This window comes from Mesoplodon mirus, assembly GCF_964341445.2.
Source record: "Mesoplodon mirus genome assembly, chromosome: X".
Classification (NCBI taxonomy): domain Eukaryota; kingdom Metazoa; phylum Chordata; class Mammalia; order Artiodactyla; family Ziphiidae; genus Mesoplodon; species Mesoplodon mirus.
In genome coordinates, this window is record NC_138981.1 from 90,209,395 (window position 1) to 90,224,967 (window position 15,573).

The 15,573-nt window shown below is 43.0% G+C and overlaps 1 protein-coding gene across 1 annotated transcript in view; it reads left to right on the forward strand.

Annotated features, from left to right (window-relative positions):
* IL1RAPL2 (interleukin 1 receptor accessory protein like 2) overlaps positions 1-15,573 on the forward strand; it is a gene marked incomplete at both ends in the record, with an annotated part of 1,040,907 nt that overhangs the window by 534,639 nt on the left and 490,695 nt on the right. The gene's annotated exons all lie outside the window — the stretch shown is intronic.

Consider the following 15,573-nt stretch of genomic DNA (forward strand, 5'->3'; position numbering starts at 1 on the left):
CTTTTATCGGCATAGAGTTGCTTGTAGTAATCTCTCATGATCTTTTGTATTTCTGCAGTGTCAGTTGTTACTTCTCCTTTTTCATTTCTAATTCTATTGATTTGAGTCTTCTCCCTTTTTTTCTTGATGAGTCTGGCTAATGGTTTATCAATTTTGTTTATCTTCTCAAAGAACCAGCTTTCAGTTTTATTGATCTTTGCTATCATTCCCTTCATTTCTTTTTCATTTATTTCTGATCTGATTTTTATGATTTATTTCCTTCTGCTAACTTTGGGATGTTTTTGTTCTTCTTTCTGTAATTGCTTTAGGTGCAAGGTTAGGTTGTTTATTCGAGAAGTTTCCTGTTTCTTAAGGTGGGATTGTATTGCTATAAACTTCCCTCTTAGAACTGCTTTTGCTGCATCCCATACGTTTTGGGTCATCGTGTCTCCACTGTCATTTGTTTCTAGGCATTTTTTAATTTCGTCTTTGATTTCTTCAGTGATCACTTCGTTATTAAGTAGTGTATTGTTTAGCCTCCATGTGTTTGTATTTTTTACAGATCTTTTCCTGTAATTGATATCTAGTCTCATAGCATTGTGGTCGGAAAAGATACTTGATACAATTTCAATTTTCTTAAATTTACCAAGGCTTGATTTGTGACCCAAGATATGATCTATCCTGGAGAATGTTCCATGAGCACTTGAGAAAAATGTGTATTCTGTTGTTTTTGGATGGAATGTCCTATAAATATCAATTAAGTCCATCTTGTTTAATGTACCATTTAAAGCTTGTGTTTCCTTATTTAGTTTCATTTTGGATCATCTGTCCATTGGTGAAAGTGGGGTGTTAAAGCCCCCTACTATGAGTGTGTTACTGTCGATTTCCCCTTTTATGGCTGTTAGTATTTGCCTTATGTATTGAGGTGCTCCTATGTTGGGTGCATAAATATTTACAATTGTTATATCTTCTTCTTGGATCGATCCCTTGATCATTATGTAGTGTCCTTCTTTGTCTCTTCTAGTAGTCTTTATTTTAAAGTCTATTTTGTCTGATATGAGAACTGCTACTCCAGCTTTCTTTTGGTTTCCATTTGCATGGAATATCTTTTTCAATCCCCTTACTGTCAGTCTGTATGTGTCTCTAGGTCTGAAGTGGGTCTCTTGTAGATAGCATATATATGGGTCTTGTTTTTGTATCCATTCAGCCAATCTGTGTCTTTTGGTGGGAGCATTTATTCCATTTACATTTAAGGTAGTTATCGATACGTATGTTCCTATGACCATTTTTTTTAATTGTTTTTTGTTTGTTTGTATAGGTCCTTTTCTTTTCTTGTGTTTCCCACTTAGAGAAGTTCCTTTAGCATTTGTTGTAAAGCTGGTTTGGTGGTGCTGATCTCTCTCAGCTTTTGCTTGTCTATAAACCTTTTAATTTCTCCATCAAATCTGAATGAGATCCTTGCTGGTTAGAGTAATCTTGGTTGAAGGTTTTTCTCCTTCATCACTTTAATTATGTCCTGCCACTCCCTTCTGGCTTGTAGAGTTTCTGCTGAGAGTTCAGCTGTTAACCTGATGGGGATTCCCTTGTGTGTTAATTGTTGTTTTTCCCTTGCTGCTTTTAATATGTTTTCTTTGTATTTAATTATTGACAGTTTGATTACTATGTGTCTTGGCATATTTCTCTTTGGATTTATCCTGTATGGGACTCTCTGTGCCTCCTGGACTTGACTGACTATTTCCTTTCCCATATTAGGGAAGTTTTCAACTATAATCTCTTCAAATATTTTCTCAGTCCCTTTCTTTTTCTCTTCTTCTTCTGGAACCCATATAATTCGAATGTTGGTGCGTTTAATGTTGTCCCAGAGGTCTCTGAGACTGTCCTCAGTTCTTTTCATTCTTTTTTTCTTTATTGTGCTCTGCCATAGTTATTTCCACTATTTTATCTTCCACCTCACTTATCCGTTCTTCTGCCTCAGTTATTCTGCTATTGATCCCATCTAGAGTATTTTTCATTTCATTTATTGTGTTTTTAATCATTGCTTGATTCATCTTTAGTTCTTCTAGGTCCTTGTTAACTGTTTCTTGCATCTTGTCTATTCTATTTCCAAGATTTTGGATCATCTTTACTATCATTATTCTGAATTCTTTTTCAGGTAGACTGCCTATTTCCTCTTCATTTGTTAGGTCTCGTGGGTTTTTATCTTGTTCCTTCTCCTGCTGTGTGTTTTTCTGTCTTCTCATTTTGCTTATCTTACTGTGTTTGGGGTCTCCTTTTTGCAGGCTGCACGTTCGTAGTTCTCGTTGTTTTTGGTGTCTGTCCCCAGTGGCTAAGGTTGGTTCAGTGGGTTTTGTGGGCTTCCTGGTGGAGGGGACTAGTGCCTGTGTTCTGGTGGATGAGGCTGGATCTTGTCTTTCTGGTGGACAGGTCCACGTCTGGTGGTGTGTTTTGGGGTGTCTGTGGACTTTTTATGATTTTAGGCAGCCTCTCTGCTAATGGGAGGCCTTGTGTTCCTCTCTTGCTACTTGTTTGGCATAGGGTGTCTAGCACTGTAGCTTGCTGGTCATTGAGTGAAGCTGGGTGCTGGTGCTGAGATGGAGATCTCTGGAAGATTTTCGCCGTTTGATATTATGTGGAGCTGGGAGGTCTCTTGTGGACCAGTGTCCTGAAATTGGCTCTCCCATCTCAGAGGCACAGCACTGACTCCTGGCTCCTCAATATGGGATGATTTGTTGTCTATTCATGTATTCCACAGATGCAGGGTACATCAAGTTGATTGTAGAGCTTTAATCCGCTGCTTCTGCGGCTGCTGGGTGAGGTTTCCCTTTCTCTTCTTTGTTCTCACAGCTCCTGGGTCTCAGCTTTGGATTTGGCCCCGCCTCTCTGTGTAGGTCGCCAGAGGGCGTCTGTTCTTCGCTCAGACAGGACAGGGTTAAAGGAGCAGCCACTTCGGGGACTCTGGCTCACTCAGGCGGGGGGTGTGGGAGGGGCACGGAGTGCGGGGCGAGCCTGCAGCGGCAGAGGCCGTCGTGACATTGCACCAGCCTGAGGCGTGCCGTGTGTTCTCCCAGGGAAGCTGTCCCTGGATCCCGGGACCCCGGCAGTGACGGGCTGCACAGGCTCCCCGGAAGGGGGTCGTGGACAGTGACCTGCGCTCACACGCAGGCCTCTTGGCGGCGGCAGCAGCAGCCCCAGCGTCCCACGCCCGTCTCTGGGGTCCGCGCTTTCAGCCGTGCCTCGCGCCTGTCTCTGGAGCTCCTTTAAGCAGCGCTCTTAATCCCGTCTCCTCGCACACCAGGAAACCAAGAGGGAAGAAAAAGTCTCTTGCCTCTTCGGCGGGTCCAGACTTTTCCTCAGACTCCCTCCCAGCTAGCTGTGGCGCCTTAGCCCCTTCAGGCTGTGTTCACGCCGCGAGCCCCAGTCCTCTCCCTGCGCTCCGACTGAAGCCCGAGCCTCAGCTCCCAGCGCCGCCTGCCCTGCGGGCGACAGATAAGCCTCTCGGGCTTGTGAGTGCCGGTCGGCACCGATCCTCTCTGCGGGAATCTCTCCGCTTTGCCCTACCCAGGTATGTGGGGAGTTTCCTGCCTTTTGGGAGGTCTGAGGTCTTCTGCCAGCGTTCAGTAGGTGTTCTGTAGGAGTTGTTCCACGTGTAGCTGTATTTCTGGTGTATCTGTGGGGAGGAAAGTGATCTCCGCGTCTTACTCTTCCGCCATCTTTTGAACACTTGTTTTAGCTATTTGGTATATAGCATTAAACAAAATAGATTAAAGTTCCTACTCTCGTGGAAATTACCTTCTAGAGTAGGGGAAACATACAAATAACAAATTCACAAGACTACATTGGGTAATGTGTATGGTGAGAATAAAAAAAAAAAAAAGAAGGCTCATGTTGCAGGAGTAACTGGGAGGCCATTTTTGGTTAAGTGGTCTAGAGGGCCTCCCAGAGAAAGGGACTTATAAGCTGAGACATGCATGAAAGGAAGGAACCAGCCTTGTGAACATCTACAGGAACAGTGTTTCAGTCAGAGTGAACAGCAAGTGCAAAGGTCATGAAACAGGAATAGCCTTTTTATATTCAAGGAAGCTAAAGAAGGCCAGTCTGGATGGAGTGCAGTGAGCTGGAGGAAAATGGTACTGGATGAGGCTGGAGAGGCAGGCAGAGGCCAGATCCTGTTGCATATTGTGGGCTAGGATAAAAATTGATTTTTATTAGTAATCAGGGGCAAAGGGAGTGTTGTATTTTGTCTGTTTGTTTTAAACTGGGGAGTAACACGATCAGATTTCCACTTTTAAAGATCACTCTGGCTGCTCTGGTGGGAAGGGACTGTAGAGAGACAAACAAGGAGACAAAGTTTGGACGGAATTGTGTTATTTGAACAGATATGTGATGGTAAGCTTGGATTGGGGTGGTAACTTGGAGATGGGGAGAAGTGAATGCATTCTAGATATGCATTGAAGGATGAGCACCAGGACATACTGATGCACTGGATGTGAGAATTGGGAGAAATAGTTGAATAAAGTATGACTCAAGTGTTTCTGACTTAAGCAGTTGAGTGAATCATGGTGCTAGTAACTGAGAAAGGCCTGGAGAGGAGCAAGGATAACAGTGTCTACCTCAGGGAATGCTGACAAGCACTTAGCACCAATGCTGACACAGAGTAAACACTCAACACATTATCTCTTATTTCTACTTTTACTACCACTACCATTGTTACTACTATCTATGATTTTTAGCCCTTATTATATGGCAAACACTGTGATAATCCTCAGTAACCCTATGAGGTAGGTCATATTATTGAAGATGATAAAACTGATACTCATAGAGGTTAAAGAACTTGTCCCGTGATACACAGCTAGTAAATAATGGATCTAAGACTTGAACCCAGGTCTACCTAGCTCATGCACATAATCAGTTTTCTCTATCATCTTTTTGTTTATTACCTATGTTTACTATTCTTTGTAGATACCTGTATCTGTATATCACAACAAATGAGATATGATTAATTCCTGTTTGTAGAAAGTTCTGTGATTCCGTCTGTTTTCAGGTTCCATGGTGTACAGTATTGTCTGGAGATGAGGATGGAATTCCATTGATTAAAGGTGGACAACAGAAGACAGTGAAATAGAGATCCTAAATTCATGAAAAGTGAGGATCAAGTTAAAGCAGAAATTTCCAGAGATAAAAAACCAGACTACTTGTCTTACAAAGTTTGAAACCCTTTGCAATCATTTATCAGTTTCCAAACATTATACAGAAGTGCTTACAAGTTGTTTGCTACCAAAGTAAAGGGATGGAGGAACCTTGTTGGACGTATGTCCTTAACTGGCTTTCTTTTGTCCGTTTACTCTCACTCCCAAACCTGCAAGGTATAAGATTCACGATGAATCAATTAGAGAAGCATATACATCAGTCTGTGACAAAGTACTGGAATGAATATAGTCAGGTGTATAAAAGCATGGCTATGTTTTTCAAGAACTTATTGCATGTAACTACTTCCCTCCATTTACCCTAAAGGTATTTCATAGAAGTAGAAAATTGAGAGTGCATTCCTTCCTAAGTACAGTTTTATATTATTTTGTTTATTTTGAATAAAAGTGATATTTTTCAGCTGATATCATTTCAGGTCTCAGGTACCTATTTTTCACTAAACAAATATTTACTGAGCACCCATTCTATAAAAGCTACCAAAAAAGGCAAAATCAAATGACAGGGCACCTGCCTCTTAACAAATTTAAAGGGGAATTAGGACATATATACAAATTACAAGCAAACAAGTATAACTCAGGTAAAAGAGAGGATCCCATATGGCTCATCACAGCATTGTATCCTAGGAAACAGTCCAGCAAATAAACATAATTTTAAAAGTTTGAATATCTAGGTATTTAATGTAGTCCTTTGAAAAACATCAAGGGGAAACCAGTCTGTAACCCCCACACCGGCAACATTTGAAATCATCTTTTCCCATTACTTTCATGCTCAGTATTTATTACATAAGGCAGCTGCCCAGAAACCTCTCTCATCACTCCTCATTCTCATTCCCAACTAAAAAACTCACCCTGGAATGCATCCCCTGCAAGTTTTTCCTCTTTTTGTCCTTTTTCATCTTATGTCACTTCTTTTTTTTCCTTGCAAGAAGTTCTTGATCCCTGTTCTAATATAATTTAAATAAACTAGCATTGATCCTTGCAGTTGTTCAGCTCTCTCTTCCCTACACCTATTCTTCACATTAAAAGCCCAGATACTGATCTGGCACACCAAGAATCTCCATAGAAGTTGCTGAATTTGGAGAGACCCCTGCAGCCAAAAAGAGGATTATCTCTGTAGGGCAGGAGAAAGGGAAAACTGCCAATGCTAACTTCATGTCTTTTATTCCATCACACATGAGAGGAAGTGAAAAATGCTATAAGAAAGATGGAGATAAAGTAGTAGTAGAGAGTAAGGAAAAATAGCTTTTGACTTATAGAATCATGGTGTTTGAGATGGTTCTTGATGATCTAAACAAGTGGCAATAGTAGAGGAATTACCAGGCAGATGAAGCAGTGTTCAAGAGCAAGGATGCAGTAAAACATGGATTATGTCCAGAGGAAAACAGGGAGGTCAGTGTGGCTGGAACCTGTATTTATCAAGGCATCTTTTTCTACATATGAACATAACAATAACTAACCCTTGTTTTATAGAGGTTTCAGATATATTTTTGGAATGTGAGACTTTAAGACATCGACCAATTCTTAGAAAATAAGATAAAGGACAGAACTAATGAGCACCTTAACATGCAGTCAGATAATAATGCATGTTCTTAACAGGTGATGTTTCCATGGAGAAAATGGAATATTTAAAGGGAGTAAATTCTCTTCTATGATTCTACCCTTAATAACAAAGGAGATGCTGCTGACCTCAGCATTATCAGTCAGAACATGCACTCCAACTAGTTTTCTCAGGGATGGGAATGAATTCATATGGAGCCATCCCCACTCTCTTGCCACTCTGAAGAATGATCCACCTTGGCAAGATAGCTGGTTAAGGTTCAGTGGGTACAGTCTCTATGGCTATGAAACGGAGAAAAGCCAAGTAGGATGGTGATGTGCAGTTCCACTCCAGGGCCTTGATGTCAATAAAACAAGACCCAGATTAACATGAATCTACACACACTCATTTCCAGACTGGATCATATTCTTCAATACTAAGGCAATATAGAGATGCCATATGCATTTTTAATTTTTCAGCCCCATTACCCTGCCCCCTCCCAACACCTTTCTCTGACTCCCTGTAAAGGAGAGCAGTCCCTCTCACCCTCCTCCTCCTTTGCTTTCCCTTGGTCTATCTCTTCCTTTTTAACTGGGTCTAAAACTTACCCCTGGACTACCCCCTCACACAGTTTCTACACGCATAGAGCAGGCTTTCCATACATGTGGGTTACTGACTTACTGGCTGTAACCCTCAGATCATTAGGGTCTGCGGATTTTTAATTTGGTCGCATGAAATCTTTTCTAATATGTTAAATTTTACCAATAGAAACAGCAGGAAGGCACTTATTATGAGATGACAGTGCAGAGAATGATGTTGGGAACATCAGTATTTTATAGCATGGTGCAATGTCACAGAAAATTCTAAATTTTAAGGCATTTAGGGAAATTTCTTATTATGTAGTTTTGTTATATTATATAAGCACTCTGGCAAACTTTCCACTTTGATCCCACATGACAAAAAACAAACATTGAAAAGCATTGTTGTTTCTAAATCAAATATGACTTATTTTTACTTTCCATTGTTTTAGAGACAGGTGTAGCCATGTTTGACTGCCCAGTGTGTGGACAAGTCATTTGAAAGAGAGTGGTCAACAGAAACACCTTCGCTAGTCATTCCCTTTCACTACTTTGTTTGCCATTATCTCAAGCCCAGAGAGGCTCACTACCATTTTTCTAGATATAAATATCAATGACTTTGACCAAACTATTGGCACCTATGAAATTTCCATTCCCTTCACTTGCCCACTGAAGCTGGGTCTTTCTTCCAGCAACATCGTTTTTACAGCTGTCTTACTCTTGAGCTGCTCATCTATGCATGCAAGCACAAGGGCTCAAAGGCAAAGTCATATCACCTCTGTTGGATCTGTTGAGGATATTTAGTGGTAGAAGTGGAATTAACTTTATTAAATCCTTTCCTCTGGACATACGGAGGGAAAAAAAAACCTTTATATTGGGTGTGATACACGAAATCATGAAAATGTCAGTATCTTCCCTTAATCCTATCAAACCCAAATCCAAACAAACCGAATCATTTACTGAAAAAAAAAAGTTATGAAAACAGTCTGTAACATAGAGATTTGTGTCTGGTGCCCCTTCTGGAACTACTCACCTTCCTTTCCAGTGCCCCCTCCTAGGCTCTTGTTGCAGTGCCCTTTGGTTTTCTTTCATTTGGGCCCAACTGGGCCCTCTGTGCAACCAGATGATCTTTTCTTTCCCCTTCCCCATTCCCCACTTATGGAAGTTATTCCTAAACGTGCCATTGTCCAGAAGCCCCCACCCTGACCTCTTTTCCTTACTCTCAGATCCCTAGTCTAAGGGACACACAGGCAGGAGCCCTCTTGGTTTCTCATCCCTTTGTGTCAGAGATCAGTGTCTGCTCTCTTCTCGTCCTGTCCAAAAGGAAGAGGTGGCCTTTCTAAACCTACCCAAGCCAGCAAATTAATTCCTTTTGTTTTTTGTATATTTGTGAACATTTAATTGTTTTACTTTCCTAACAAAGAAGTATATAAAGAAGTAAAAACCTTCTATCCTATTGCCCCTACCATACTCCATTTTTCTGGAAAAAAAAGTTTTTCCAGAACGTTTCTATGCTTACATAAATCCATATTTTATATATATATATATATATATATATGTGTGTGTGTGTGTGTGTGTGTGTGTGTGTATATATATATGTATATATATATGTATATATATATATATATATATATATATATATATATATATATATATATCACATACACACACGGAATAATAAATAATTTGGGGAGAGATTTTATTTCACAAAAAACCACAATTGGCCATAATATTTGTTTTCATTGAACAGTGCAGTGGACATGCCTTCAATACAGTATGCAGGATCTACTTCATTCTTTTATATGTTTCTTGTGTTTTCAAGATTTCTGCAGCTATCTCCTTCCCTATGGTCCAAGTTTCTCCCATATTCAAAAGTTCTCTCTCTCTCTCAGTCTTGTACCCTACTTCACTCCTTCCCTTCACAGTCAAAGGTCCCTGAAGAAGAGCCCCCCTTCACTGAGCATTTCCTCACTTTCACTCACTCCTCAGTCTTTGCATTTAGGCTTCTGCCGTCTTCTGCCCCCCCACTACCAACTCCCCTGATCTGCTCAAAGTTCAGACATGGCCAGACCCAGTGAACACTTTTCACCTCCTGTCTTAGCGCCCCACCCCCTGCAGTCCTTAGCACTGCTGAACACACTCCCCTTGCAACTCTCTTCCCCCTGTCTCGACTACTCCTAAGTACTTCACTGTCTCCATGGTTCCCAATTAGGGGTGATTCTGCCCTCCAGTGGACATGTGGCAACACGTGGAGACATTTTTGGTTGTCAGGATTTTCTGGGGGTGTGGGGTGTGCTACTGGCATCTAGTGGGTAGAGGCCAGGGATTCTGCCAAACATCCTACAATTCACAGGACAGCCTCTGGAAATCTAGCCCCAATTGTCAGGAGTGCTGAAGCTGTGAAATCCTACTCTGTAGGTATATAAATAAGCCCAAGGTTTCTGTCAAGTGCAGGCCCTTTAATAACTAGCTAGGGATCTGGCCCCAAATCCTGATACTGATTATGTATATCTGCCCCCAAAGGAGACAACTCAGAGTCACATCCAGCTGCTGCAGAAATGTTCCAGGGTTAGGGTTAGGGTCAGGGCCATGAAAGCTTCAGTGACTAGGTTCACAGTCCCCAGTTAATGTTCAGGGCTCCTCCAGTTGTGTCTCAGTTTGGTCCAGGTATGACTCCTCAACATCTTTCCACCTGTGGGCTAAACCATACATTTAGCCCCCATCAACACAGCTTAGTCATCAGAGGGGGAGATGCAGACCATCCTCCCCCTCCCCCTTTCACCCTCTCCCTCTGAAAATTGATTTCACATCAGGGTATGTTCTATTCTACATTTCTGAATTCACAAGGAGCTTTGTAGCCAGATTCCTCTCCCACTGTTATCCTGGTGATGGGAGAGAGAAAATCTCAGGATGGCAAAACACTGTGGTCAGTGGTCTAGACCAGCAATCCCTCCAGGCACTGTCAAGTTGATGACTAGCCTCCTTGGCAGTGGCACGAGTTCCCTGTTCAGATCTGTCCCCAGTTCTGCCCACTGGGGACTGGGGAGGCTTCTCCTGTCATGGGACTGAACGATAGTAGTCCTCGTCTGCAGCTGGTGCTGGTGTCCTGTGTGTGCAGCCCTGAAGGACTCCTTTAGGGGTGGCCCTGCTGTAAGCCCGGGGTTAACCCCAGGCCTGTTTTGATTGTTTCTCATGATGTAACTCGCCCAGAACATGAATGAGCTTCCTGTCCAGTTCATTCCTGGAGACTTGGGACGCAGGAATCCCCACTACCCATCACTCCCTGATGCACCTCCCCTGCCAGTTCTGGCATTTTCTTTGATGGTTTGTGGTTTGCAACTGCTCTTCTGGTGTAAATTTCTGGCTTGGCAATAATCTGGTTGCCCAGAACAAGAACCCACTCAAGTTAGCTTAAAGACAAAAGGATCTGTGTAAAGTGGATTTTCACTCAGCACAACTGCAGGAAGTGAAAAGTGGTCGGGCTGCCACTCTGCACATCCAGGGTCACGGGATCAACTCCTCTCTGCTTCTCTGTCTCTCTGCCCCCTGGGGCCTCAGACTGTGATTCTCTAAAGGGCACCGGGCCTTTGTAAAGCACGTGGTTCTGTTCCCCCACAGCCAAGGCCAGGCCTCAGCTATGGCCTCGGTGTCCATGACCCCGACCTTGCCCCCGACTCCCAGTGACCCACTGCTTCATTGCCCGACACCATCCTGGCTATGTAATCTGCCTCTCTGTTCAGATTCTCTAGTGTGAGGATCTGTTTGTCTCAGGATGGGTCAAATGTCCACTCCTGCTCCAGTCATCTACAGTCTAGTTTCAGGGGTGGGGGGGAAACAGAGACGGGGGTGTTATATACTGTCTGCCCAGGTCCACCAGATGCTAGAGTTGGGGAGAGACACACACAGAAGCGGCAGTAGTTCTGGGGTGTCGAGTACTAGTGCTCCGGAACACAAAGAGGGTCATCAGAACACGTCTGTCTCTCTAGGTCTCTCTCCCTCTAAGCCCCTAATCTACAACTTCCCCAGCCACCACCCCATACCCTACCTCCCACCCCATTTCCCCTCCTCTCTCACAGCTCCCTTGCCCCATTCACCCACCCACCCACCCACCCTTTCCTTCCACTCCTCCCAAGCCCTCCCCCACCCTCCCCCTCCCTCTGAAAACTGACTTCCCATCAGGGTACGTTTCTATTCTGTTTCACATTTCTGAATTCAAGGATTTTATAGCCAGATTCCCCTCCCACAGTATAAGCAAATTTTCTCCCCTGGCCTTCGAAGTACTGGAGGTCTCCCCTGCTGGTGGGGATCAGAGTCCCTCCCTTCTCTTTGTGGTTCTTGAGGGCCCATTCCCTGGCCCCCCACATCAGACCAAAAGCTAGAATAAGAGGGCCCCAAGCGGGGAGACGTCTGAGATGGAGCTCCTGCTGTGAACGGCGCTGCTGGTGGGGAGGACGTGGGTGCGTCTGGGAAGGGGAATAAGGGGCATGAGTGTGAGGGTGGGAATGAGACAGGGAGCTGGGCAGGAGGGGGTTTCTGTGAGGCTGTGGACCTGGACTTTGCTATCCCAGATACATAAAGCCTGCCTGTATCCACGGCCCAGCGACCTCTCTCCCTCTGCCCCCCAGAGGTGTACATTGTCTGGTTCCCGAATCCGAGAAGCTGCATATGGTCTCCACGCAGCTCCTCGGCTCGCCTGGCAGCTTCTGACCCTTCCACATCCTTCTGTCTTCCTCCTCCTCCTGTGGCTCCACCAGCGGCTGCAGTAGGAGCAGTGGCCCCTGCCTCCTCTTCCTCCTCACCTGCTCCTTCTGCCCCGGTCCAACTGGCTGTGGCCAGGCCTGGTCCCTTTGCAACCAGCTCCTGGACAGAAGTGAGCAGATCTGAGACCTGTTCTGGGGGCGGAGCAGTGAACGGGACTGGAGTGCGGGGCGGGCACGGGACTGGGGGCAGGTCGAGAAACGGGCCAGGGACCAAGTCAGAGTAACATGGGACTGTTCCAACTTCCAGAAACAGTGGGGGGTGGGAGGGATGCTTGAGGAAGATTCCCGCCCAGGACATAAGGGAACCCCCTACACTGTTGAAAGTCTTTGAAGGTGGGAAGAAACAAGAGTGGTCAGAAAAGATTCAGAACCAAGAACGTGAAGCGCTTGTATTCAAGTATAAAAATTCTCAAACACCCCCCCCACCACCACCAACATAATGGTTTGTCCCACTCAGGGAGCCCTCCCCTCCTAGAGATGGAATATTCTAGAACAGGAAACAGCCCCAACCTCTCAGTAGCCTCTGGCACTCCCCTCACTAGGAAGGTTCTGTAGGTCCTGTTCTAGACACAGCCAGATTCTGATACTTGGTCAGGAAACTTTCTTTAAAGGACCATGTAGTAATTATTTGAGACTTTGTAAGCAAAAGACCTCTGTCCCAACTACTTGTAGCACAAAAGCAATCATAAGCAATACTTAAAGAAGTAGCTATGTTCCAGCAAATGTTTATTTATAGAAACAGACAACTGGTAGGATTTGGCCTGTAGTTTGCCAACTCCTGATCTAGATTCATATTTCCTGTGTGTCCCATAGATATCCCAAATTCAAATGTTCATAAGTCAACCTTTTCCCCAAGAAATGATTTTCCTTCTATATCCCTGTGTTGTTCAGTATAGACATCTCAAAATCACCAAGACTACCTCCCTTTAATAACAATCAAATCAATCACCAAGTCTTATTGCTAATACCTGAGGAACTTTTTTTTGACATCCATTCCCATTTAGGGAATGCCCCTGTTGCTTTTTAAATTATCTCCCTGACTTTAATCTCTTTCTAATTCCTAATATCCTCCTAACCTTTCCTATGATCATGTTACTCTCAAGCTTAAAAAAATGTGATGGCTTCATGTGACAAATTACTTGGCTTGGTGTTAGCGTCTCATCTCAGGCTAGCTCTCTCTATTTTCTTCTCACCCATTATTTATGTACCCAAGGGACTAGCCATGCAGAGACACTCGTGGGTTTTAATTTATTTTTCCATCTGAAAAATCTGACATTCATTATTTGGTATATGAGCATTATATTCTTTTCTATGAACTAGTTTGAAAAGGACAACATTTATTCTTTAAGGGTTTATATCAGATAGTGACAGAGAAAAAAATGATAACTCAGACATTAAAGTATTACACAAGAAGGTGGTTAAGTACCAGAGGTATAAATCCCACTGTTTTAGCTCTCTTTAAAAATGTTATCATGTGTCTTCTTTCCATTTCAATTTTTGTATTTTAATTATCAGACCTTAGTGGGAAGGGTTCATGTTTTCCCTTGTTCTCGAGGGGCTTCTGCAGAAAGAGCATTCAAAACATAATGTAGAAATTGGAATGGTGAGGAAAGGGGAGATACTGGAGTCAGGGAGATCCATTAAGGAGATGCCACAGTAATTCAAAACATAAACTAAGGGCAGTGGAATTTGGGACGGAGTGGTACATGAACAGAGCTTTTTCTAGGTAGAATTCATGGGAATGCCAGAGAGGGGCAGGGATGAGAGAATGAGTAGGGTAATTCACAGGTTTCTACTATAGGAAACTACGTAGATAGTGATGCTGTATACTTATATGGAGAATGAAGGAGAAACTGTTTGTGGTGGGTTCAACCTTTAGACATACGGAGACTGTGGCACATACCAGTCGAGGTACCCTATAGGCAGTTAGATGTGTGAGTCTAGACCTTAGGAGAGACATCAGGGCTGGAGATGTAGTATTGAGAAGTGGAAGTTGGATTTGAAGCAGTGGTTAAAATAATCCAGGGAGAGGATATAGAACAAGAAAAACAGAGTGCCTAGGACAGATCCCTAGCTTTCCTCCCTCGACCTCTTCCTTTCTGCCACTGTCCACTCCCATCGACAGTTTTATAGCTTACCTGCTTACTTCTTTGCCGTCCCTTCTTCTAGCCTCAGAACATCTTTTGCCTTACCCTTTTTATTCCTCCTATAACACTTTAAATGTGAGCTTCAGCTTGTGATCACTTGTCTCTGTATGCTACCATCCTTCCACTTCTGCTTATAAACACTTTTAGGAAATAAAAAATAAATAATTTCTTTTGGCCAAAGGATTGGAGGAGGGAGAAAATGAAAACAGGGAAACCTGTTAAGACCCTACTTTAGTAGTACAGGCAAGACATGATTAGGGCTTGAACTGTGGCAGGACCTAGGTGAAATATCAGATAAGGAGATAATTTTGAAATAGAATTAGTGAAACTTGTTAGCCAATTGTATAAGGGAAATAAGTATGGAGAGGTGGAGTGAGGTGACTTTGAGGCATCTGACTTGAGCAACTAGGTAGTGTGGTTAGTGATGCCTCTAATCATGATAGATAATACAGGAGGAATAACAGACTGTAGGGAAGAAGTACTAAGTTCAGTTTGGGACTGATAAGTGCCTTCATGACAGTAATATGGAATCATAGTTAGATGGATGTACTAGGCTGGACCTTAAGAGAGAGGATAGAACTAGAGAAAAATATTATACATTTGGATGTCTTCAGCACTTAGTTTGTGGTTGGAATCTAGTGCTTGAACAAAATTTCTGGAGATGAAGTTTGGAGGGAGAGAAGAAAAACACAAATAAGCAAGCAAACAAAACAGAGGAAGGAAACCTGAGGCCTAGGGGAAGATGGCTAACATTTTGGAGATAGCTCAGGGAAGAAAAGCCAGCAGTAGAGTTATAAGGAGTGGTCAGAGAAGTAGACAATCCTAAGTGAGAGATATCTTAGAAGTAACGAGAGATTTAGAAAGTTGAAGGAGAGTTACAAGTTTCAAACAATGCATGGAGGTAAGATAGGCTGAGGGTGAACAAGAGGTCATTAGATTTGGCTAGTAAGATGTCCTTGAGTCTAATGATAGAAATTCAAAGTAATTATGGGGCAGAAACCAAATGTTAGTGGGTCATAGAGTGAAGTTATAGCAGCATGCATAAATTTTGAATGCTGACCAGTCTTTTAAGACCTCTGACAGTGACAGTTATGGTGGGTAGGCAGGGATCAGAGAATAGATCATGGAGGTATAGGGTATGACAGCTTAGTTGCTAAGACAACTAACTTATATAATTGTCAACACAAAGATAGAGAGAATATTCTGGCTTCTGTATGAGGAGCAAGATAACCACATATAAAGGAAGCTCGGTGCTTTTGAAGTATTTGCAATGTAACTTGGGTGATAAAGCAAAACTTTTGTGAATATTATAAGAATAATTATAAAACTACTTTCTGACAGATACAAAAATATCAGTGTAATCTAAAT